The sequence below is a fragment of the Sorex fumeus genome, unplaced genomic scaffold, assembly GCF_029834395.1.
Source record: "Sorex fumeus unplaced genomic scaffold, SorFum_2.1 ptg000055l, whole genome shotgun sequence".
Taxonomy (NCBI): domain Eukaryota; kingdom Metazoa; phylum Chordata; class Mammalia; order Eulipotyphla; family Soricidae; genus Sorex; species Sorex fumeus.
In genome coordinates this window covers 18,579,031-18,606,340 of record NW_026606112.1, presented here as the reverse complement: position 1 = coordinate 18,606,340, position 27,310 = coordinate 18,579,031, and the positions used below count along the sequence as shown (strand labels likewise).

General features: G+C 37.6%; 1 non-coding gene across 1 annotated transcript; it reads right to left on the bottom strand.

The window, feature by feature from the left end:
* Positions 1-4,290: 4,290 nt before the first annotated feature.
* LOC130034030 (U2 spliceosomal RNA) lies at positions 4,291-4,477 on the bottom strand. The gene has a single exon (XR_008794034.1). It is a non-coding gene; the product is annotated as a U2 spliceosomal RNA (small nuclear RNA).
* Between the last annotated feature and the right edge of the window lie 22,833 nt (positions 4,478-27,310).

Sequence of the window (27,310 nt, the reverse complement as noted above, 5' to 3'; positions counted from 1 at the left end):
ATTTCCTTCATTTGATGGTTTCTAAAAATCTAAATTTACCTGCTTGTAGTGAAACTATGTTTTTATTTCGTTTTCCACTAAATGAGTTGTTTAATAAGATGGACTGCCTGCCTGCCTGCCTGCCTGCCTGCCTGCCTGCCTGCCTTCCTTCCTTCCTTCCTTCCTTCCTTCCTTCCATCCTTCCTTCTTTCCCTCCCTCCCTCCCTCCATCCCTCCCTCCCTCCATCCCTCCTTCCTTCCTTCCTTTCCTCCCTCCCTCCCTCCCTTCCTCCCTTCCTTCTCTTTATCCCTCCTTCCCTCCTTCCTCTGTAATGCTCAGCATAACTTATTTCTGACTCTGTGCTCAGGAATCATTGCTGGTGATCCTTAGGGGACAATATGATACCAAGGATCAAAACCAAGTCACTTGTATGTAAGACAAGCACCTTACCCACTGTACTATCTTTCCAGCTCCTAAGAGATCTTTTCTTATGAGTTCCAAATTCTTCAATGGTCATGGAAAATATTTAGGCTTAAACATATTGTATTTTAGGTAGAAGCAAAAGAAACAAACTCTCAATTACAGATAAGAGATTAACTCTTTTTAATATTGAAGTGTAAAGAAGCATCATAATTCTAAAGTGGCTTAGGAATTCATAGGTAGATAATTCTCAATTGTATTGACTAATAGAAAAAAGTCTGAATGGAGACTTGAAACCTACAACCAGTCATTTTAAATGTCTTCACTAAACTTTTATGAGGGCAGTATCTGAACTGATTCCTACAATTGTTCTTGTCTTTAGCCTATGCCCTCCTGGTTAAGGAGCTTCTACTAATCATATTGTCATGGTTAAAAGAGGAAAATGAATAAAATCAAAGTTGAACACATAAGATGAACAAATGAAATTATATTTTGAAAAATTCAGGTCTACCTATAATTTATTTTAAAACACATTTTGTATTATCTTATATAAATGTAAATAAAGCATAGAGTACAATAAAATATGTTTATCACACAGAATTTGATATATAAAGGAGCTTTATTGGACCTAGTAATTCTCACCAATGCTCTAAAATATAAATTTTCTTTCATCTATTGTGAAAATAATCCTACAGTAAGATCATAAGGCATGTCCTCTGAAACCTTCCAAGACTGGGAAAAATTACATATTCCTATTATTCTATGGGATAAAAATATTTTTGAAATATTTCAGCTATTCGCTTTTGTTTTGACAAAATGAGAACAACCAAAAGCAAAAATAGAAAGTGTGAGCCCAAGTTTATCTTGTATTTAATGAGTTTGTTATTTTAATCTGCCCCACTATAGAGACTATATGACTACAATTTTATAGAACTTGGAACATTTTAAAGACAATTTAAAACTTACTGTATAAAGCCATTACTACGGAAACTTTCACAAAATCGCAAATGGTAGCTTTATCTTACTGATACTGATAAATATGTATCAAACATCAACTTGGACATCTTAGAGTGTCATCTAGATGAGAAATTTAAAAAAAATTTGCTCCACACCCATAATTTCTCAGGATTTACTCCTGGATCCATGTTCACTGGTCCCTCCTGGTGTGACTTGGGGGATCCTAGGAGGTGCCAGAGATCAAAACTCGGTTGGTCACAGGATGGGCAAGCACTCTGTCTTCTACTATCTCTTTGAACCCCAAGGTAATAAATCTTCAACTTTCAGGTTTTTCCAACACAGAGTCATGGTGTGTTGGAAAGAGAGAAGACCAATCTTACTTGAATGTAGCAATTCTTTGGGAAACCTCCCAGGACAGACTATAAATGAAGTCTCCATCCGATACCCTCAATGATGGAGAGCTATTACTTTAGCAGCTAATTGTAGAATTCAAAATTTGTGTTTGTTTTAGGGGAGCCACACCCAGCAATGCTCACAACTTACTCCTGGCTCTGAGCTCACTCCTGGCACACTCGGGGGGACCTTCTGCAATGCTGAAAATTGAACTTGGGTCAGCCACATGCAAGGCAAGTGCCCTACCTCCTGTACTATCACCCTTTCCCTAATTTTTAAAAAATATATATTAAATATATTATTTGGGGGCTTGGGACCACATTTTATCATATTCATGGTTTACTCTTGGTGGTACTTGAAGGATACTGTATGGGGTGCCAGGAATGGAATACATATCAACTTCATGCAAAGCAAACACTTTACATGCAGTACTCTCTTTAGCATTTACTCCCTAATTGTAGCATTTCAACACCATGGAACTCTACTTTGCAATGTCCAAGTTGTTTTTCTTTTTTCCCTGCCAGTGAATTCTACCCTCCTAGGATGTCTCAGAATGTGTCTTTATTTTCATATCTACATTTTCAAGCTTCAGTGGATATAATTATCTAGTTCCTCTAATCCTAGAAAAATAAACAATTCCTTCTAGGGTTTTCATGTGAGACATGACTTTCAGCTTCTTGGTTGGTCCTCCAGATTTCCTTGATTTGGATATGCTTTGTGGGCCATTATTCCTCTGAATGGTAACCAAGTAATTGCTACAGGTGAGTAACAAAGTTATTTTCTCTTATTTTGCCCTGTCTTATAAGGGATGCACCCTTACTGGGGTTTTCTTTCCCTTATCTGGCTTGCTAAAATGCCAGTTCTATAAAGAACACATCTCAGATGATTTTAAAATTAACCCTACTCAAAGCAAGACACATTTTTATCAAGCTCTTTTAAAATAATCTTTTCTCTAAATGTGAAATTTACATATATTAAAATGCATAAATATTAACTGTATAATTTTGACAACATAATACACCTGTTTAATCAACAATCCTTTCACAATATAAAGCATTTTCATCTCTTCAAAATATATTCTCATATCTCTTTCACACTATTCCTCTAGACTTAATACAAAGATAACCCCAGTTCTCATATGTTTTTATATTAGGTTTTCCTATTTTGAACTTCATATAAATTCAATTTGTTTTGCTTGATTTCTTCAGCTCAAAATTACGTCTGTGACACTCATCCATGAGTTTATTCGTATCCGTAATTTTTTTCCTTTCTATTTCTGGATAGCACCCCACTATCTGAACATCTTACAATTTTCTTGACTTTTTTCTAGCTGAGAAGAATTTGGGTTGTTTCTTCTTTTTCGTGACTGTGAATCAAGCCACTGTGGATAGCTGTGTATAAGTTCTGTGTAGACATATGTTTTCATTTCTCATGGGAGTGGCAGAGCTGGGTAGCATGTGTATGTTTTGCATACAAGAAATGGCCAAATTGTTCTCCGAAGCATCTGTACCATTTTGCATTCCTACAGCTAAGTGTAAGAGTACCAGTGACTCCACACCCTCTGCAACATTTGGTCCTGTAAATCTTTTTTATTTTAGTCTTCCTAGTCCGTGGGAGGTAGTATAATTGCATTGTGATGCTGAGGAACAACAGCATGCAACATAGAGGAAGAGTTTAGCCATACCTTTATTTATTCACTTACAAATGTATTAACTGTTGCCAAAACTATTCTCGGCCTTCTATTCTAGTCTACACATCGATTGACTAGTAATAAAATAGACGTGCCAGGAACTTCTTATTAATTTAAGCATTGTGGATCTGTGCCTCATAATTTGTTCCCTTAGAGGGATAACATGAAGTGGGATTAGATTTGAAATTATCAAGTTAGAATACAACCAAAGTTTTGGAATTTAGTTTATTTAAGGAGCTTTGCAATGAAGCTAAGCTTGTTAAACCTAGGCTTGTCATTCATCCTAGTTTGTCTGAGAGTCCAGGTTTACATGTGTTGCCCCAGATTCCTGCCTGCTCTTCCCTTCCCTTTGCTGTAACTATGCCCAGGGGTGGAAAAGGGGGCCTACTGGGGACCATGCAATTCAACTCCTCATGAGCATACACCTTACTGTGTACCAAAGACCCTGTCATAGTGTTTAGAGTGACAAGCAGCAAAGCTTCGGCAACTGTGTTTGGCTGCTGTGAACAGCTCTGGGAGCCAAGCTCTTGGTGTGGCACTCGCAATTTCGACACCTTTGTGACTGAGTCCACCCCAGGCACCTTATTGGGCCAGATTTGTATTTCTCCCACTTTTACTTTAATTTGTGAAAAATTTAATTTCTACTCTTTAGCAAATTTTAAATAATTTTTAAAATTTATTTTTGTTGGGAGACACACCCAGGTGTGCTCAGGGTTTATCTCTGTCTCTGTGCTTGGGGATTATTCCTGGTGTGCTCTGGGTATGGGGGCCAGGGATCAAACTTATGCAGACTCATGAGTCTTTACCCTGTGCTAACTACCCAGATCATTTACTTTTGCTTTATTCTCAGAGGGGTTGCATCATTCTTGGTGGTACCGTAACACCAGGAAGATGTATATTGTGGAAGGAACAAACTTCTCCATCTCCAGACTCCAAAGATCCATTTACTATGTAGTTCTTGAAGAGAGGATATATCAGTTATTAAACTGATAATAGACATACTAGATTTGATTTTAGCCCAAAGATCATGAAGTTGTGAGTTTGATCTTTATTTAGCTCTTCAAAATTCACACATAATTTACATTTTTGCTTGGTTTATTTTTCAACTGGCATCGTGCTGTTCATTTTCACTGATTTTTTCACAAATGCTGGTTTTTTTCTTTAAAGGCTGAGCAATGGTTTGTTGTATATAATTGCATGCACCCTGCTTTCATCCACTGATTGATAACACAGGTTATATCTACATCCCAGCTATTGTCAATAACGGTACAAGAACACAAGAGTGCAGATTTTCCTCCAAGTAAATGGTTTTATTTCCTTGAATATAGACTTAGGAGACACATATATCTGATATGCTGATATCATATGGGGTTTCCATCTTAATATTTTTAGAGGAACCCCCATATAGTTTCCCATGCTGATTGTTATGTTTTTATTTCCACAAAAAAGTATGCAGAGGTTTTGTTCTATACTTTGCATTTCTCAGCATTTTTTTCGTTTTTTTGATAAGGTATATCTACAGGTCAAAATAATAGTGTTTTTTACAACTAATAATGTTTCAGTTTAGGTCTGGAGAGAGTCTGGTGGGCACTGTATGCTCTGCATGTGGGTGACCTGGATTCAATCCTCAGAACCATATGATCTCCTGAGAACTATCAGGAACTATCTCCAAACAGAAAGCCAGAAGTGGGACCTGAGAAGTCCTCACCTCCACAAGCAACAGAACGAGCAAACAGGTGTGTTTTCCTTTAGATAATCCTACGAGTGTTCTCACTAATTCGGACTCGTGCTATGGTTTAGTCTTTAATTGAGACCTTAAAAGGGTCATGCTTATAAGACCATCTTATAAGAGTGATCCCAAGAAGGAAAAAATTGGTAGGCCATATAATTCAGACTTGCAACTGAAAGGGATAGCTTCTGAAAATGGTCTCTCTAATGCAAGACACACATGACAGAAACAGCTGAGCAAGTAGTTAATCTCTGTGCCATTAACAGTCATCATTGTTGAGATGCTGGAACAACAGCACCCACTGATCATCCTTAATCACTAAAGCTGTTTGAAACTTTCCAGTGTAGAAAAACATGCTCTCTCTGCTACACAACAAATCACTATAAGCACAGAGACTTAGAACAGCACCAAACATGACCTCAGGTTCTGCAGATTGGGAGTCTAGACATGGCTCAGGTAGGTTTTCTGCTTTAGGATTTTACTAGATTAAACTCAACAATACAGGAGGCTGTCTTCTTATCTGAAGGCTCAAATGGTGGAAGATTCCCCTTTCAAGTTCACCCAGAATATGGGAAGATGTCATTTTTATACTATAGAATTTTAATGTTTTTGTCATTTTTGCTTGAATGTAGGCTAAAGGCCATTGTTGATAATATATTGTTCACAACCATTGGTCCTATCTATAAGGAAGAGTAAGATGGTGGTTTGACTCTTCAAAGCCTACAGGCAAGTATGTGTCAGTTATCTAGAAAGACAGAGTATCCTATAATGTGACATGATATGGGAATGACATCTCGATCTATTTGCCAAAGGGCACTGGTTAGAAGCAAGTCAATGGTATCACTCAGATTCACAGAAGAAGATTACACAGAAACTTGAATTCTAGGAAGTGAGAACCACTGGGGCCATCATAGGGTCACACAACTCAAATTTATCATAATAAGGTATTTGACATCAATAATTCTTGATCCATACATTCATAGCAGAGAAGACAAGTGAACATTAGGACATCTAAATCACCTATTATAAATTTAATTTATTCCATCAGACTAATTTTAGGGAGTTTATCTATCAATAATTCATCTATAATATATCTATCTACATTTTCTTATACTTTAGTTCCTTACTAATACATCTAGATTTTAAGTCTGTAATTATACCTCACAGTGATTCACAAAATATTTCATTCCTTGGGTCTCTGTGTGCTGTATTCTTTAATCCTTTCTTGAGCTTTCCAGGGAGAAAAATATTCAGGGTTGTGGTACAAGGTTTTAAGTTACACATAGCTTGAGTATGACACTTGCCTGAGAAGTATTAATTGCAAACACCCCGTTTTTTGATCTCAAATGGTAAATAATTTGTTCTTAAAGATATATCCTGGGACTGAGTTTATAAAATATTTCCCTAAAATTAATATCAAGTGAATAAAATTAATTAAAAAATTAACATATTTTCCTCCAAAGTGTAACTTTTACAACTTTTCTGGAAAATTAAATACATTTAAACTATAATATAAATAAAGACTTTTTAATTTTCAGATGTGATAAATAACTTTTGGAGAACTGAATTCCAATTCTGAGTATAGCGCTAAATATCTATCTAATTAGGAGTAGGTTGTTTTTATCATCTTGATTCCCAGATTTCTTGCTAAACTGAGAAGTCCGAATGAGGTGATTCAAAATTTTCTGTAAAATCAATTACATTTTATAATTTAAAACTTTTTGTATTTCTGTGTATTTATTCATTTATGGAGTTATATTCATTCATATTTCATTGCCCCTCATATTTTTTTTCTTTTTGCAATGTGATTGTTGATTTTATAACAGGAAATACCTAATAGATTATTGTCATGAGATTTTTCACATATAAATTTCTTTTTGTCAGGAGGTTTAAGATGATAGAAATTTTAAGTAATGTCTATAAATAAATATCTATAAAGAACTTGAGTGATAGTACAGATGATAGGATGATTGCCCATCCTATCAACCGAGTGCAGATGTAGCCCCTTATCATCACTGGATATAGCCCCCAAATAAAAACAAAACCAAAAAGAGAGAATTATCCATGATTTGGGAAATCTCTGAACAAACTTGTTTCAAAGTGACTCAAACTTTTATTTGTCATTAACACTAAGTCTATAAACCAATCAATCAGTAAGAATTTTAGCACTGAGTATGGAGGAAGAAGTTCTAATTTACTGGCACAGAAATAGAAAGAGGAAGGGCTCTAATATCCAACTTCTAATATTCAAGAAGCCAGAAGTTTGCATTTGAATACTTCTGTCACCTGACATCATCTGGTCATGTCCAGTATTTGATTTATCCATTCTAAAGCTACAAATATGATACCTAAATGTCTACTAATGGACAGAGAAGGTATGTGTCAGCATGTGTCAGTCATTGTTCTCAGCTTTGAACACAGACACATCAGACCACACTGCTATCCAGTCATTCAAATGTAGCTCAGGGGACTTATTTCTGACCCACGGGATTTCATTGCTGACTGCAAATCTAATTGGTCTTCTAGGGACCAGCAGGCTACCTGAGGAGTCTGTCTCCAAGCAATCAGCAAAGCCGCGCTCACTTACCTCATACATTTTATCAAATTTCTGTTCTGCACTCCTGTGTGAGGCATCGAATCCAGTTCCTCTTGACGTTTCCTGTTGATCAGAATCAGTAGAGTCCTCAAGTTCGAGATTCCGGGCACCTGGGCAACCATCTTCTCCAGTGCCCCTGTTTTATAGAGCAAAAGAAGAAAGTCTTACACAAGAAGTGACTTGCTCAAGGCAAAACAGACAAAGGCAGAGCTGAAATGATAACTCCTAGTTCTTAACTTTGAAGTCCAAGGGCTTATGCTTGCTTCAGGCTGCATCAAAAGTGATCCCTTGGGTGAGTTTTATTCTGAGATTTTTTTTGCATATGTCCTGCGAGTATTTTCTGGGCATGACCTTCACATATCCTTACTATTTACATGATCAATGCAATAAATGAGCAACAATCAGCTATATAATTATAGTTCTACATGCCTTTTTTTGCACTGTTTTTTTTTTTAATACTCGTCGCAAATGGAAAGAGAACTTTATAAAATTGAAAAGTACTTCTATACATTTGAGCATTTGACCTACTTTTATTTTTCTCAGTAATGGAGGCTTGTGAATTTAAGAAAATGATTAAGTCCGGAGACTGACAAAGAAGTATGGGAGCAGATTTACCTTGTCATGCAGAGATAATCTATTTATCCAAATGTGGCTATGAAATGGTTAACCCCAATATCCTGCTTAGAAATGTCCTAGATACATGTTTAGATTTCCAAAGACAAGATGCAAACAAACAAACAAAAACCCTCAACATAAAATATTCTGGAAATGTGCTTTATTTTCTTTAGCAATTAAAAGGGCATTTGAGATATGACACATATTTCATGAATGGCTTAATAGGACACAGGGAAAATTTCCCACACCCTCCTGTCTTCTTCTCAGGTCTAGACCAGTAAAGGAATTAACAACATCAGCCTGATCCATAGAATAAAAAGGTTTAATTCAATAACATCCATATAAGGAACTGACAAGGTTGCAAATTCAAAAGAAATGGGACAAAATGGGAGTTTACTGTGAAGAGATTTTGACAAAATCTTGTCTCCTATGTATACATTGACATGAGAAAGATAACTCTGTTAAAAAGTATTTGTTTTGTTTTTTTCCTGGGGCCTGGAGAGCTAGTATAGGGGGAAGGACCTTGCGTACAGTGTCATAGGCTCTCAGGGCTCAATCCTGAGCATAAAAGTGAGAGTGACCCCTGGGCACTGTAGAATGTGCCCTCTCTCCACACCCACCTGCCAATAATTTTTTTCTACAGATGGAGCCTAAGTCTAACTATTTTATTAAAAATTGGTCACTTTTTTTTTAAACTGAGGGTCTTGGAAGTAAATTTATCTAATCTTTTTGGAGAAATCAAGTCTATAGTGGAAGTAAGAAAGTGGGGGGTAGGGAGGGAATTTTCTGCCAATGGCCCAGGATATTGGCAGCTTTGAAAGAGGAATAGATCTAATCATAGATCGAATATCATGTCTTTTTGCATGCTCACTCTGACTGCGATTTACACAGAACCTGTGAGTGAACATTCGTGAACTGCAGATTTAAATCTGCTTTCCACAGTGTCACACATACTGTATCAAATATGCAGGAAACACGAGGGGCTGATGGTTCCAGAGATTCTGCCTCCATAATTCTTGCCTGGGAAGATGCCGCTTGCCACATGAAGATCCTCTCTGAAGGAATTCCTTCATTCCTGGCCATTCCCAAAGTCCTGCCTTCCCAGAACGATGCCACTCATTGCTGCAGAAGACAAGCGGCTGCATGAAGCGCTTCCCAGAGGAGAGGCAACGAGCTCTTTGAAAGAGGCTGAACTTGGATAGGTAAGTGAACACTTTGACAGCTATCTGCCTTGGAACTGGGCGAGAAGGTTTCCAACGAAAGTGCTAAACTAAGAAGCTTAATTTTGGCTCTTCAGCTGAGTTGTTTCTGGGAGGGTTTATGCTAACAATTCCCTTGCATCCCCGGGGATTCAGGAGCAGAAAGGGGTAAAATAGCTTCAGGGGAAAGAAAGCATGACCTCCCTCCAGTGGTTCTGTCTTCGGGAAGCATGTGACACGCAGAGTGCTGAGACTGGGTCTGTTTCGGTCCCATGTGGGCGCGCAGATACCTACTGTATGGGACTTCTCTTCCTGCACTCACCTTGGAGTGACAGAGGGACACATAAGCTTCCTGTATATAGTTTGTTATGAAAAATACAACGAGGAGGGGAATTCTTCACCAAGAGAGAGGAAAAAGACATTGAGGATCCAAAGACGCTAAACTGGGATTCAGATTATGAATCCTAATCTCAACCTCAAAAATTAACTTCCAGGGAAAGTTGTTCAATCACTCTGGAGTATAGGTTTATCCCATCTGGATATAAGATTTTAGTTTTTCTATGGTTCTCACATTACTCTAATTATTCCTCATGATATCATTCTAATATTAAATAGATTAATCCCATAAGGGAAAGGAATAGTCGATTTTACAGTAGGGATAGAAGCTAGATTTAGCAGCTGTTAAGGCATAACTTATATAGATGTTAATATATAAATCTTCATACCAGAAACACATATATTTATAAAAAATATTACTTGAGTAGAAGGGTTGTAGTGATAGGCCGTTTGACTTGCACGCAGCAGACCTGGGTTCGATTCCTCTGGCCCTATTGGAGAACCCGGCAAGCTACCGAGAGTATCCCACCTCTGCAGCAGAGCCTGGCAAGCTCCCCGTGGCTTATTCAATATGCCAAAAACAGTAACAAGTTTTACAATGGAGTCGTTACTGGTGCCTGCTTGAGCAAATAATGAACAACAGGAGGACAGTGCTACAGTGAAGTGCTACTTGAGTAGAAATTAAAACAAACTAACTGAAGTCTATCCCAACATATTTATGCATTAGACTCCTGAAAATAAATTTTGGCAGTACATTTAGTAATTTAACTTTAGGAAATTTACATATAAGTAATGAGAAATTTGCAAAAATTATTTGTCAATCAGAAAGTTGAATTCAGCATTATTTACAGAGGTGAAGTTGGGAACAAATTAACCTAACAGTTAAAAGTGATTGAATACATAAAATATTATTTATTCACATAAACTATAAATAGACCAATTTAAAATCACATTGCTAAAAGATATTTAATGGTATAGACGAGATTCAAGGTAAATTCCAAATAATAAGGTCACATCACAAACAGTAAAGAGATACTTCAACTTTTCTAAATACAAGAATAAGTGCACTAAATTTACATGTGTATAAAATGGAATAGACAAATAGGCAGGATAATATCATTAAAAAATTTCAACAGTATTCATTTTTGTTTCTTCACTTATATATTTTAGTGATTACACTAATTTTTTATCATTTTGAATACTGTGCAAAGTAGTTTTATGCTTATGTAAAATAATAATGATCAATTTAATTTCAATATTTATTAAATAAAATCATGAACCTTACTTCACAAAACTATCACATTTAAATTGAAAAATACTTAAAAATGAAACTTTATACCTATCACAATTGATATGCTACCTTTACACGATTTAAAATATTGAAATCACATCTATTATTTTTTGTGTGAACCACTGGCATCCAGAACAGAGGAAAATCCAGAAATTCTCTAGATTTCTGAGCTTCAGGAAAACTAATGAGTTTTCAACTTTATACAAGAATGATATAAAAATAAAAGCATTGGCTGTCTTACACTTTTATTCCTCAGAAGGCTGAGTTTCAGGAGTCATTTCATTGACACACTTCACTATCTCTTCCAAGTAATTTCAAGTATTAAGAATTTATGCTTTCTAGATTTTACTCATAGTGAGGTATCCAGAACAAAGTGATCTGAAAGAAGTGTAGTGATGTAAAAGTAAAAAGTGTTCAATAGTTGGAAGGGCTGGAGCAATATAGTATCGCAGATAGGGCATTTGTTTGGTACGTGGAATAGAACCCTGGAGGGTTCTATCCCCAGCATCCCATATGCTCTCATGTGAACTGGCAGGAGTAATTCCTCAGCCAGGAGTAAGCCCTGAGCACCACCAGGTGTGCCCCTCAAGCAAAAAAAAACAGCAACAAAAAGTATTCAATGGTTTAAGATCTTAAGATTTTGCAAAATCTTACATACCTTGTCTTATAAAAAGTCTTAATTACCTTACCAATTATAAATAATATGAATGGATTGGCAGAATCGCCTGACCCCTGCACCAGGCTGTCTTCACTGGGGCCCTTCAGAGGGAGGCGGGTTGAGTGGCCCTTCTTCCCCAACCCTCCCAGCCCCCCCTACATGGCAGCCGATGCTCAAGGTGGGACCTATATATGGCTGAGATCTCCAAGCCTGCTTGGATTGGGTATGGGCCTCCTCCACCCAGACCCCCAGTTTTCCAGTAGCTTGGCAGCCACACCCATAAACTGCCCCATGCACCATGTAATCTCATCAACGTTCAAGATCCAGAGACTATAAAACAAAGCTCCTGGAAGAGAGCAACACAGTATTTTATGTTTTATAGTCTAGCCCTCTGTCCCTCTTGGAGAGTCCAGCAAGCTACCAAGTGTATCCCACCCGCATGGCAGAACCTGGCAAGCTACCCGTGGCATATCCAGTATGCCAAAAACAGTAACTGTAATAGGCTTCATTCCCCTGAACTTGAAAGAACCTCCAATATGGCAGCATTGGGAAGGACGAATAAGGAGAAGCTGCTAAAATCTCAGGACTGGAACAAATGGAGACATTACTGGTGCCCATTCAAGCAAATTGATGAACAACAGGATATACTGATACAGTGATGAATGGATTATCTTGATTTCATAAACTGTGGTAGTTATGGATGCTTTTACTTTTCATTTCTATGAAGTATATCTGGGCTGAAGTGATAGCACAGTGGTAGGGCATTTGCCTTGCATGCAGCTGGCCTGGCCGAGCCAGGTTCAATTCCTCCGCCCCTCTCAGAGAGCCCGGCAAGCTGCCAAGAGTATCTTGCCTACACGGCAAAGCCTTCAAGTTATCCGTGACATATTCGATATGCCAAACATAGTAAAAACAAGTCTCAAAATGGAGATGTTATTGGCCCCGTCGAGGAAATCGATGAACAACAGGAGGACGGTGTTTGTTTGAAGCATATCTAGATACTGTAGTATACCGAAACCACATATCATAACTTTTAGTAGCCGAACTAAAATGTCAGCATTCATAATTGAGTTTGAGGACCTATGGCTGAGATCTGCAAGCATGCTAGGATTGGGACTGGCCCTCCTCAACCCAGACCCCAGTTTTCCAATTATATCACCCCCATTCACCAGCTGTAGGAGATTCCCTGGTCATGTGATGCTGCAGCTCAATAACGATGCTTGGGCCCTTTATGGCCCGTATTTGTCTGAGGACGGCAACTTGTTTGGGAGCACAACATGGCTGACACACAGAAAAATCACACTACTGCTTTGAACTGCACAGCAAAGAACTTGTGAATCTGACTATCTGCTTGGGAACCTCGGAAATACTAGATTTGAGAGGATGCATATCAGTAGAAAGCGTTTTGTGAGAGTGTTGTCATCATGGTAGTTCACGTTAGGTAGATTCTTATTATTGTCTTTGTCTTCACTGACTCATTAGCTTCTGAGATATTAAATCAATACCATCATTTTTATGGTCAGTGTTTTCTTAGTAAAATTAGAATTCAGTATACTTAGTTTTTATGATCTTAAATATCAGAGGAGCTGAAGAGTTAAAAGGATTGCATAGATTGACAAAATTTAATGGTTCGGAGAACTTCAGAAGCTATACTTTTAATCCTGATTTTGTCAACATGGTTTCAAGTATGGCAAGGAACTGAATGTTTCTTCCTCTTTTTTCCTTCGTAAGCATCACAGCTGACAGTGTTAAAGACTCACTCCTGTCTCTGTACTCAGGGATTAATGCTGAAGGAGCCCTGGGGACCATATGTGGTGCTGAAGATTAAAATTGGATTGCTCTGTCCTAACCAAACTCCTTACCTACTGTACTATCTCTTGGCTCAACGACCTGAATAGCTCATGATCCATTTAAAAATTTTAGTTTCTAGAAATAGGCACACTTTAGATAAATGTTATAGAGGCTAACATCTTGTATAAAAGATAAAGAAATGGACAGTTAGAGAGTAAATGAACATTCTTCCCACAGTGACAAAATGAGGCCTCCCACTTCACTTTCAACCCCATCCCATCAGCTTCTGTTAAGGTTGTTCATGCATGCACACATGGTTTGAAATTTTTCAGTATGAATCTTGGGGATTTGGGAAAATAAGAAAAAAGATCAAATATAAATTTTATAAGACTAAAGTTTTTCAGTCCAAGGCAAGTTGATTATACACTTAAATTTTGTATTTATTCCGACAGTGGTTTTAGATGTTAAGATTGAAATTCAATTATCTTTTTCTTCAATTGTTTCTGTAAAGGCCAAAGTGTTCTCTCTACCCCAAAATTATTGAATATGGGTTCAAATTTTGTAATCTCAGAATTAGGATGAAATAGGGGTGGGAATACGCCACCAATATATTCCATTTTCTCCTTAACGGCTCATTGAATGCAGTAAAAGAAGCATGACCAGTATCAGCGGACATGCCTTTCAGTAGGGGGCATATGTATGGAGATGAATATTGTCATCTTGTCTAATGTCTATGCATCTGACATGTCATTTGATATTATTATTTATTCATTTATATTCCCAGTGATCGAGCAAAATGTCTCACAACAACAGCCTTGAAATGTCATTATAAACTAATCATGCAAGAATAGGTGACTTTCATCTGAATGTCTTTTAATAAATTTGAACAAGTAATAAAAGAAGTTCTGCGTGGAAAAAAATACAGGAAGTACAAATTATGAGACATAGACAAAGGCTGTTATATAATAATGGGTCTCATTAATTACACATAGAAAAACATGATTTATATTTATTCACTTAGATCCATGCCTCACACATGAAGGAACCTGCAGAGGAAGCCAGGTGTGCAGGACCCGGAGCTCAGATCTCCAAGCCTGCTCAGATCAGGACTAGGCTTCCTCCACCCAGATCCCCTATCTTCCAGTAGCTAGATAGTTACACCCACCAACTGCCCCCTGTGCCATGTAATCCCATCAATGGCCAAGATTCAGAGACTATAAAACCAAGCTCCTGGAAGCATGCAGCCAAGGACCTCTTATTGTCTAGTTCTCAGGAGAACCCGGCAGGCTACCGAGAGTATCCTGCCTGCATGGCAGAGTCTTGCAAGCTTCGTGTGGTGTATTCGATATGCTAAAACTCAGTAACAATGATGGGTTTCATTACCCTGACCCTGAAAGAGCCTTCAATGTGGCACTTGCTAAAATTTCAGGCTCAGACAAATGGAGACATTATTGGTGCCTGCTTGAAGAAATCGATGAACAATGGGATGCCAGTGATACAGTGATATTTATGTACTGGTCAATTATTTTTCTAATCTGAATTCTGAAAAGCAGTAAGATTTATTTTCCCTCCAGGAGGTTGGTTGGCATATGGCATACCCTACCTCAATTACTTGTGTAAACGTCTCCTTAAATGGTAGACACAGTAAATTTTAAATAATATTTCTGCAGAAAGAAACCAAGAAAACCATGGAAAAAATGGGGAAAATGCATGTCTCTGGCTGTTAATGAAAAAAGTTAGAATACATTTTAAAATTATTTTTTAAATGGCTCCAGAAGCACAAGGACTTAATGCAGAGCCCAGCAGCTTGTGGCAGAAAAATGAATGGACTATGCTTTAATCCATGGTACCAAGCCTGCCAGGGAGGGAAAGGGTGTTGCTCCTTTCTACCTCTTTCCCCTTGGACAGCAAGATGGTGGCTCCTATGGAGCTTTTTGGAAAGCCAGGTATGAGCCAGTGGTGACGGGGCAACTGAAACCTCATGAGAAGGGGGGCGTTCCTGGCTCGTCCTTCACTCCCTACCAAGGTCACGAGTTGCCCCCCACAAGCAGCTCTCTGGCACGGCCATGGCTCCAAGAGCCACAGAAATCAATCTCGTACTTATTTGGCTCTGGCTCTCGGCAGAAATACTTCCAGGCTTAATAAGTAAAATATCAGAAATCCAAAATCACTCAGTCGCTATCGTGGCTGTGCAACAACATTTGGTCTTGTAACCAGCTGTAGAAAACAAATTATTTCACAATGCCTTTTCAGCAGGTCTGATTTTGGGGTGTAAACTCTAAACAATGATTGTGCATCTTTTGTTGAAACAATGAATCTAATCAAAGTAGATAGAGTGTTAATTAGAATTCATCTGCCACACAGGCATTGGGAGGGGCGGGAGGTGGGTATATTGGGGTTCTTGGTGGTAAAAAATAAGTATTGGTGAAGGGAAATGTGTTTGATCATAGCATGACTGAGACTTAAACCTGAAAGCTTTGTAACTTTTCCCACAGTGATTCAATAAATAAATAAAAAAAAAATTTTTAAATGTTTCAATCACAAAGCAAAAGAGGGAAGTGACATGACTTTTAAGTGGTCTGTACTTTGAGTAAGACTAAATAACGAAACTTTCATAATGTAGTCTATTGAATATGCAGCTAGTTTTTAATGTTTTCTGAACAATAAGATGAGCTATTTCTGTGCATAATTCACTTGATCCACAGAGCAGCTTTATAAGATTACATTATTTTCATTACTTCTTTTTTTTTTTTAGGTGAGGAAGTTAACACAGAAGTCTTCTTTTTAATGTCCACAGATAGATGACTTAAGACAGAACTCACCAATTCACCAACATAGAGTGATGTGTGTGACAATGGATACATGGGGAAAAGTGCAGGCTGGTTTTCAAAAGATAGCAAAACTCCAATCTCTCTCACATCTGAAAGAAACGGTGCTGGTGGTAAATTGAGGTGGAAAAGAGAAGGGTCAGAGAGCAGTATAAAAGTCATGATAGGGTCATCAAGCATGGCAAATGGGTGAAGGGCATGTTTAACATTGCAAAGGGGCATGATGTGCTTCAGAGATGTTCAGTAAACAACAGAACTTTCTGAGAACTTGGTGAATAGGGCTTGGGACCATAGGAGAAGACTTGAGGCAGAAGTACAAATTACTATGGATAGTTCTTTTAGGTGTGAAAAATTTATATTATATTCTACTGGCAAAGGTAAATAAAGCACTTTGAGATTTTACATATGGTATTGCCATTCATATTCTGACGACACTGTGGAATTTGTAAATCATTCTTCCCACTGGAAATTGAGGTAAGCCTCAGGTTAGTGTGAGAAAGATCACAGTGAGACTTGGAGACAAAAGATCTTGGGTTTTAAAGTGATGAATTATTATTGAAATATGATTTCGGACCGGTCTTTAACCTCTGGGAAAGCTAATATTTCATCAGCTAGATGCCATAGGTCTAATTCCATTATGATCCTTTAAGATAATATTTATACATCATCCCTTCTCCTCTTCTGCTGAAGAAGACAATATCATCTGATATTTTATTCCAATTAGGGATTGATTTGCTCCTCTACTTTTTCACTACTCTTTCTATTGCCAGCCAGGTAACCATTTTATTGCTCATTTGCACCTCCACTAGAGAGAAAAGATGTGATAGCCAAGCCCGTCAACATTTTATTTGCCTGCAACTCTTGTAAAAACTTTAGTAATGAGAAAGCATTAAAAAAAACTAATGAAAATGGCAAAACTAATAATAAAATCTGAGGATGTTCTGTACATTTTGTTTCTCTATAATCTTTCTTCTAGCTTTATACAATCGAGTTTAATTATTTTTTACCTTAAACATTATATTATAATTTTGTTTTTATATTATACTTATGCTTTTTTCTTTCTTTATCATTTTATTTTTCAGATACTAAATTAAATTAAATACTAGGTGACTGCCAATATGCTATGCTATATATACAATATTGCATTAGTTTAGAATCCGACTCCAAATTCACTAATTATTTGATAATGCAATTTGCTCCAAAATTCAATCTTTTCTGTATCCTCATAGATTGCACACATAAATAGAATATAATAGAATATGGTCACAGGTATAATTTTAACTTATTCCTAAACAACCTCCCTTAATTTAGTAGTTTAGAATATTTGTGATATGGAAGGCAGTGATGACCTTAATTTTAGAAGAAATCAAAGAACACCTTAATATACGTTTCAATAATATTGAGTAGACATTCCACAAAGCAAAAATAGCTGGATCACTCTGCAAGTTGTTATCATTCTCCTAAACTTTAATACAGGAAAACCGACAAGTGCATGTCAAGATCACTCCTAAAGGAATACACAGACTACTGATAAACAGCATCTGAAAGCTCAGATTCCCTTACACTTCACAAAAAAAGCTTCACTTATTTATTCGTTGATTGATTCATTCACCTCCACAAAAAGAGGACCTACGTCATTTCGCAGTACACTGCAAGTTTGGCAATGAATTCCATAGCATCTCTGTCCTATGGTCACCCACAATCAAATGGTGAAGACTGAATAATAATCAAATATTTATTGTGTAGAGGAATAAATGCCATCCGAGTAATAAACTTTACTTTGTGGAGTACAAAGAAAGGGGAAAACAGCTTACTATTCCCTGGGAAATTGGCCAAGACTATAATAATGAATCCTCCAGGTGTAAAGGGGAAAGTAAAGCAAAATCGCAGTAGCAGCAGATCATTAAGGTAGTCGAGGCAAAGCCAGGCAAGTTGCTCGATGTATCCATGAAGTTGTCCCCTGGTTGTTTGAAAGCTTGGAGTTTGGGGGCTTCATCCTATGGACAATGAGGAACATTGGCGCCTTTGTTTTGCTTTAAAGCAGACAAGTGATAAAAACATACCTGTTTTTTAAACTGCAGTTCTACTGGCAATATTAAGGGAAGGTGAAATTAAGTGTTCTTCCTATAGTTAGTTGGTCCTTTGGAAATCTAAGCATAATTTTGTGACATGTATTTAAATGTCTTTCCCATATGTAAATTAGATGCTTGTGTTTTTTACAGAGATATTGCCCCATTATTTTTTTTCGCGTTTGCTGCCCATCTCTTTTTATACTCATATTTTTCATCCTTAACATTCTTTTTATCAGAATACCCTTTCACATTGCCTTAATTTATGTTAAATTGGCTTTTGTAAAAATTTTTCTCTTTTGTTTCCTGAGAAAATATTATTGGGATTTCTTTTACTTGAATTTCATCGTATTGACAAGATAACCCTAGTAAATATTTTTTTCTATCTATTATACATCCTTGATTTCCATTATTCCTCATATTCTTTGATCAGAAAGAAAGGGCTGTCTGCATTATCATGAAATTTGCTGAGTCATTTGTAATTTTCTTTGAATGCTGAGGGCGTCAATGTCATGAGAGATGAGGTCCAAGTCTGGTTGGTTTTTGAATATAATTGAGTCAAATTATGTATTCTAATTGTACATCCTAATTTTAATGAAGCTGAAATGAGACAGGGTCAGAAAGGTGCATGTAGTTACAAAATCTTTCATAAGGTAATAGAGAAATAGTGATTCATATCTTTTAATATTATATTTTCAAGGAGAAAAGCTGCTTTAAAAGGGGAAATGAAGAAATATAGAAATTGAGAGAATGTAGGAAAACCCAAGCTTCAAAGGAAGTTTAATTCTAAAAGATAAACTAAGGGACTTTTTAAAAATATGGAATCACTTTTTCTTTACAAATGTAGAGTGCATGATTGTGGTGTTCCCAGGATCCTTCTATATCTCTTATTTGACCGACTTTAGATTTATAGAGGCTCAAGACAACTAAAAAAGTATTTAAAATGTTTTTTAATTATTACTTTAGGAATCTATTTTTCTATGTATTGAATGCTTTGACCAGAGGACATTAGTAGACAAGATAGAAGCCATACAGGTTTTTTGCCATTGCTCTCACTGCTTTTGGAATGTGGATACCGACATAGATTACTGAATTTTGAAAATGGTGGTCTTCTTGCCCCAGACAATTACCAGAAATATGAGAAAGACCACATAGGAATGAGAAGTCCCAGTCAACTCAGTAGCTCATTGCAAAGCTAATTCTGATGAAATGACCAGACATACAGCCTAATTAAATTCAGCCCAAATTGTCAATCCATAATTTAATAATTATTAACATTTTAAAACATTAAATTTGAGTATATTTATAATTCTAAACCTAAATACTCTGAGGCAATGTGGGTGTAGATCAATGGTGGAATGCATGCTTTACATGTATGCATGGGCAGAATCTTGGGTTTGATAGTCTAAACCAAACTATAACAACTAAATTGGCCATATATCTTCCATTTGATAGAATTTATTTCTAAGTCAATTTCTGAAAACCAACTACCTAATACCAATGTGTCACTGAATGATCTCATAGTATAAAGGTATGTTGTTACTATGTATAGATGAAGGTGAAGAATAAATTTACAGATGTAATTAAGAAATCTGATCAGTTGAGTTTGACTCAAAAGGGAGATTACACCAAATGGGCCTTTCAATTGTATAATTATCATGTGAAGTTCTTCCTTTAAAAGAGCTTAGAGGGACTTGGATAAGAAGCTGACACAGTCTTAATTTGCCCTGAAAGTAGTAATTTACTGTAGATACAATCACATGACAGGGAATTGTGGGCAGCTTTCAGAGATAAAAGCAGACTTCAGGTTCAGGTGACAGCCAACAAGGAAACAGAAATTTTAATACTTCAGCTAAGAACTTCCCACAGCTAATAGTTTGGAGAGAACTCTGAACCTCAGAAGAAATTTCCATCTTAGTCTGTCCTTTAATTTCAACTTAATGTAGTAAGAGCTGAGTCTGATCTCTTGATTTGTAGAAATTGAGAGGATATCTGTGTGGGTTAAAGTTAAATTTGTGGAAATTAGTCATTTAGCTAAAGATAAAAAGATATCAATGAGGCCTTTTAAGTATTATATATGCTTCCAGTTATGATTCATAGAAATGATTCATTTTGAGTTTTCTTTCTCAGATAGTAAATCTTAGTAGAAGAGGGGAATACCTTGGCTTGAAGAAAGCCGTTTTCTCTTCCTCCAGGCACAGAGAAAATGTCGCTCTTTTCAATGTCATGTGAATATAAAGCAAAGAGGAAGATTTTATCTGTAAGTGATGATCTCTTCAAAAGCGAATGTTCAGTTGGAGTCAGAGGATTAGATTATATGACCTCTTGAGGGAATTTCTTGCCCCCATAATGTTGTGGATCAGAATAATGTCATCCTTTTTTAGCCCTATAAATGCTGAAAGGGATTCAAAATTATAAGTCAGAGTGCATGACTGATGGGCTTGTTAATGTTGAAAAGGAAATGGCTTGTTCTCTATTATAACACAAACAAAAGGAGAAAACTTACACCAAGGAAAACAAAGACTAGAGGAAAATTGTCTACTGATAAAATAAATGACATAATGAAGCCAGTAAAAGTCCCAGCTGGTTATAAACACAGATATAGACTAGCCAGATCTCCATGTGGCAGAATGGATGCAGAGCTTTCTCTGACAGAACAATGACAAGAGATTTCAGTGAATATGCATTGATTTAGCAGGGCCTCGGACAAATCCATCTTTACTGAGTGGCATATACAAGTTCCCTGTCATTAAGTACAAATCAAAGCATTTAAAATGCATGTGAGAAAAAAATTTCAATCCTGCAAGGCTTAGCACCATGCAGAGAGCACCATAGGGCATCAAATTTTTATAGTGTTATTCCGGTACCACTTGCCTGGATCCTTCTGACTCTCAACTCACTAATTTGCACTTGATTCTCCTAACTTTTGACCTTTTGATGTGTTCACCCCAGTACTTTTCTACTTAGAGCATTCACTTCTTTTCTTGAATAGAATTTACATTTTCCCTCATGGTACTGTCATTATCCATGATGTATAATGCTAAGGAGTTCAATTTATTTTAGTGTCCATATTCCCCATTAAAACATATTTCTATTGAGTTCATTCAAGCTCCTCAAAAAAGATTGAGACAAAGCTTAGGAATTTTCATACCCCAGGTTAATGCCATTCTCATGATCAAATAATATAATCTAATGCTTTGGAAATTTTCTAGTTTTTATTTATAGAGAATAAGTTTTAGTGAAGTCTAATGGAAGAAGTCATTGAATTTTTAAATTAATTTTAATTAAGCACAGACAGTTTTTGGTGCAATTTATGGATCTGAAATATATCTATTCACCAAACAAATAATCCTGTCACCTTAGCTAATTAAAATGTAATATTGATAGAGTACTATCAATATTACATTTTATTATTACTAAATTGAATAGCAAAATCTGGGAGATTGAAGTTTATGTGAAAATTTAAGGAAAAAATTGAGCTATTATTAAGAATAATTTATCAGGCTAAGTTTACCTTCATTATCTATCTCTTCTACCCTTTCCCAAAACATTGAAGTATAGGTATTATTTTCCTCAAAATCATAAAATATATATTAAATTTAAACCTTTAAATTAAATCTGATGATAGTGTTTATTCACTGAAATCATAAATGAACAGTGTGATATAAGTTAGAGCATAATATTCCAAAGCAAAACTTACCTGAAATGTCAAATATCCTCCACCAATTATTGAGAGCATGAGTTTTGTTGATGTAGAAAATGTCCATTGCCAACCATTATTTCCCATGCCCCAAACTCTATAGCCTTGAGATGGTTCCACAGTTTTAATCCATCAGTTTTAAAATACTAGTTAGTGGGGTAAGAAAGACAGTACAGAGGGTAAGATGCCTGCTTTGTATGCAGTCTACAGGGGCTTAATTCTTGACACCCTCTAGGATCTCCCAAGCATTGCCAGAATTTATTCCTGAGCTTAGAGCCAGCAGTAAGCCCTGATCACAGCACGGTGGGACCCGAAAGCAAAAGCAAACAAAAATGTGAATGAATAAGTAAAATTCTGGTTCATTTATCTGAGTCTATCCACACAGCAGTCTCTCTAGAGGAGATACTGACTTAATGCCAGAAAGTACCCCTTATACCAATTCTCTAAATTAAAGGTTTATCACATCTAATCATGCTCTCTACTATGCCACTTCACATCTTATATTAATGGTTTGAGAATTGGAGTATGACAATTACCTGAGGACTAGGCTAAATCAAAAGTAGCAAAACCTCACTTCCATGGTCTTTGATAGTCAGTCTGGGTATGGTACTTGATATTTATATTACCAATAATTTATGAATAATTACAATGTCCTAGCCTACCCATACTTTAGGAATCATGGTACACATTTAACCAACTTCTCAACCTGTTACTTTTTGTATAACTCTTCGTTTTTCATGCATATTTACATTAATGCTGGCAAGATTCTGTTTTGTATTTATGGTAGTTACTGTTTTAACAGTTCCAGAAGGCAGAATCTAAACGATGGACATGGGAGTCTCCCGGTGGACGATTCCACAACGAAATAGACCACATCATATTCAATCGATGGTTTTGCCTGACTGATGTCGCTGTTGTCCCAAAATTTCGAATGGGATCAGACCACCGTCTCCTTCGTGCAAAATGCTACTTCACAGAGCAGGGAGAAAGGGCTGCAAAGTTCAAAAAGAGAACTCCCAGAATGACCACCAACTGGGATCTCTTTGGTACTATTACGGCAACATGGGAAGATGCCATTGTTGACAACATTGACGAGGAATACGATCAACTGGTTCAGCACCTCCATGAATGTGCGAGGAACGCCAAGAGAGAGATAGCCACAAAAAGTCGCCTATCTTCGAAAACTCTTGAGCTAATTCGCCAGCGTGGTTTGGCGCATGCCTCAGGCAACCGCAAGCTAACGTCCGAGCTCGCAAAGCAGTGCAGAGATGCGATCAAGGAAGACCTCAAAGAGAGAAGAGCAGAAGTACTGGTAGATGCGGCAGAAGCCGGGAAAAGTATTTGTAATGCTCGCCTGTCCTTCGCCAACTATAAGAGCAAGATGACTGCCCTCCGACGTCCTGATGGATCCACCACATCCTCCAGAACGGCAATGGAGAAGATTATCCATGACTTCTACTCAAATCTCTTCGATAGCCATGTCCACTTGCCGACATACCAAATTCCACAGGATGGATATGTCGTTCCCAACGTTCTCCCTTCCGAAATCCAACACGCCATTTCGTCGGTAAAGAAACAAACAGCACCCGGCCCAGACAAGGTCAGACCTGAACACCTGAAGAACCTGCCGTCAGTACTCATCAATACACTGGCTCGGCTCTTCACTCTCTACCTGTCTGAATGCAAGGTTCCGTCCCAATGGAAAACCAGCAGGACCGTACTACTGTTCAAGAAGGGAGACATCCATGACATTGGCAACTATCGCCCAATTTGCCTATTGTCTGTCATCTACAAGTTGTTCACTCGAGTCATCCTAAATAGGATTGGCAGAACACTAGATGAAGGACAACCATGCGAGCAAGCTGGGTTCCGCAAAGGATTCAGCACCATCGACCATATCCACACGGTAACCAAGCTCATTGAGGTTTCTCGGGAGTTCAAGATGCCGCTCTGTTTAACGTTCATTGATTTAAAGAAGGCCTTTGATTCTGTTGAGACGGAAGCGGTCATTGAAGCCCTAGTCAATCAGGGCATTCAAGCCCAATACATCAGGATCCTCCGTGAGCTGTATTGCGGATTCACTACCAGGATCTCACCATTCTACAAAGAAGTGATCGTTGATGTCAAGAGAGGGGTGCGGCAGGGTGATACCATTTCATCAAAACTCTTCAGTGCCACCCTCGAGAACATCATGCGATGACTGGAATGGGAAGGAATGGGAGTGAAGATAGATGGTCGGCAACTACACCACCTCCGCTTTGCTGATGACATTGTTTTAATAACACCAAACATCAGCCAAGCGGCACAAATGCTGGCCGACTTTGACCGTGAGTGTGGAAAGGTAGGACTACAGCTGAATCTTACGAAGACAATGTTCATGAGAAACAGCCTTGTTCCTGATGCCCCATTCGCTCTCAATGGAACGATCATCTCCGAATGCAACAGCTATGTGTACCTAGGTCGAGAGGTCAACATGACAAATGACCTGGCACCCGAGCTGCGCAGGAGGAAGAGAGTGGCTTGGAACGCCTTCAAGAGCACCAAAGAAATAGCTAAGAGGATGAAGAACCTCCGGCTCCGGGCACATCTCTTTGATTCCACTGTTCTTCCTGCATTAACATATGCCTCAGAGACCTGGGCCCTACGCAAAAAAGATGAGAACGCTATTCAGGTCTCCCAAAGAAGAATAGAAAGAGCTATGCTTGGAATATCACGTTTCACTCAAATGAGAGAAAGAATCCGGAGTTCTGACGTCCGTCGATGATCAAGAATCAGGGACGCTGTCTCATATGCCAAGGTGTCGAAAATCAGATGGGCTGGTCATGTAATGAGATTTAAAGAAGACTGCTGGACTAGAGCTGTTACTGACTAGATTCCACGGGATGTCAAAAGACCGCGTGGCCGCCCACCTACCAGATGGTCAGACTTCTTCTTCAAGATCATGAACAATCGGTTTGAGGCCCTTCATGTTCCCGGAGCGAACAGATGCCATTGGGCTACACTAGCACGCGTCAGGGACAAATGGAGACGTTACTGGCACCCGCTCGAGCAAATTGACGACTAACGGGAAGTTAAGTGATTAAGTGATTAAGTGACTGTTTTAACTGCTAAAACCTCATGGTTGAGACGAATGGAGACATTACTGGTGCCCACTCTAGTAAATCGATGAACAACAGGATGACAGTGACAGTGACAGTGATATAGTTATGGTAAACATGGACTTCAGTTACCATGGTTTAGTTAAATCATATAACCAAAAACGTTTCACATTTTAGGGACTTGTATGTTAATTAAATTGCATGAATTAAAAATGTAAAGTACATAAAATACAAACTTTATTAGTGAAACACTGTGAGGTACAGTTGTAGACTTACAAACTTTAGTGCTTGGGTTTCAGTTATACAATGATTGAGTACTCATCCCTCCACCAGTGCCCATTCTCCACCACCAATGATCCCGGTAGCCCTCCCACCCCCCCCATCCCATCACACCCCATCCCACCCCACCTCTGTGGCAGGACATTCCCTTTTGCTCTCTTTCCTTTAGGGTGTGTGGTTTGCAATAGAGGTATTGAATGGCCATCGTGTTCAGTCTACAGTCTATTTTCAGCACACACCTCGCATCCCGAGAGAATCCTCCAAACACCTTTTACTTGGTGTTCCCTTCTCTATCTGAGCTGCCTTTTCCCCCAGCATGTGCTGCCATCTTTCAAGTTGTGGAGCAGACCTCCTGGTACTTATCTCAACTATTCTTGGGTGTTCATGTCCCATTCTGTTACTTTATATCCCTCAGGATATACATGTCTTTCTATGTCCGTCCGCTCTTTCTGACTCATTTCACTTGGCATGATACTTTCCACATAGAACCACTTGTATGCAAATTTCATGACTTCATCTTTTCTAACAGCTGCATAGTATTCCATTGTGTAGATGTACCAAGTTTTTTTAGCCAGTCATCTGTTTTCAGGCACTTGGGTTCTTTCCAGATTTTGGCTATTGTGAACAAAGTAGCAATGAACATACAGGTGCAGTTGGCTAGAGTTTTAGTCAACAAATCAGTGTGTAAGTGGTACCAGCAATTCTTTGAAAGTCTGTTGATGATGTCATGATGTGAATCGCTAATTGGTTTAAGCACAGACAGCAAAATGTAGTTGTCCCCATTACCTCTCAGCACTAAAGTATCATATTTTATAAAAGTAAATAATATATAACATCGGGCAACAAAGATTCAAAGTAGTAGAAAATAAAACAAAAGTTAATGATATTGGAAATAAAGTGGAGTCAAATATAAATCGTGTTCTAAAAGGTTACTGATTATAGTGTCAATTTTTGGGAGACTCTAAAAAGTAGGAGAAAATTAGGAATGCGAAATTTTCAACATATGTGAATTAAGTAGTTATAATAAAAAGATGACCATATCCAAGTGGAAGTAATGCCAGCAAAATTTTTATGTTCAAGGTACTTTCAAAGATATTTCATGACATGGAAAGTGAAAAAGATAAGAATATTGCAAGGTAATACAAAACTACATAGATATATAACAATTGGCCAAGGCATGGAAAAGATGTCCATGGATATTTAAGCTATATGACAAGAAGATGGAAAGCTTTGTTCAAAGAAATCTTGACACAAAGAATTAAAAATAAACCTTAATTCTAAGTTTGCTCTGTTAAAAATTACAGTGAACCAAATATTAGTTTAACTGAATTTTGTCTTCATTTTTCTGTAAACTCTACAATAGACCAAAAAAGACTTTAATGATTTGACAATAAATAAATGATGGTTAGAGAGCATTCAGTAATTACCCACTGATAATTAAGTTACTTTCAGGTTTCAAGGTCATTTTCTTGGTTCTGAGATATGCATGTCAAATACTATCTGATTTTCTTTCTCTCATTGTAAATATAGACGCCTTCCCTTTTGGTTATAGTGCACCAATTGGTAGCTCTCTTAACACCTTTTTCAGAGTTTCCTTTCTTTGCCTCTCAATCATCATTCTCTGAAATAGCACTCTATGGTCAGAATTTAGTGTTGTGGTCTAACCAGTGACCTGAAAATG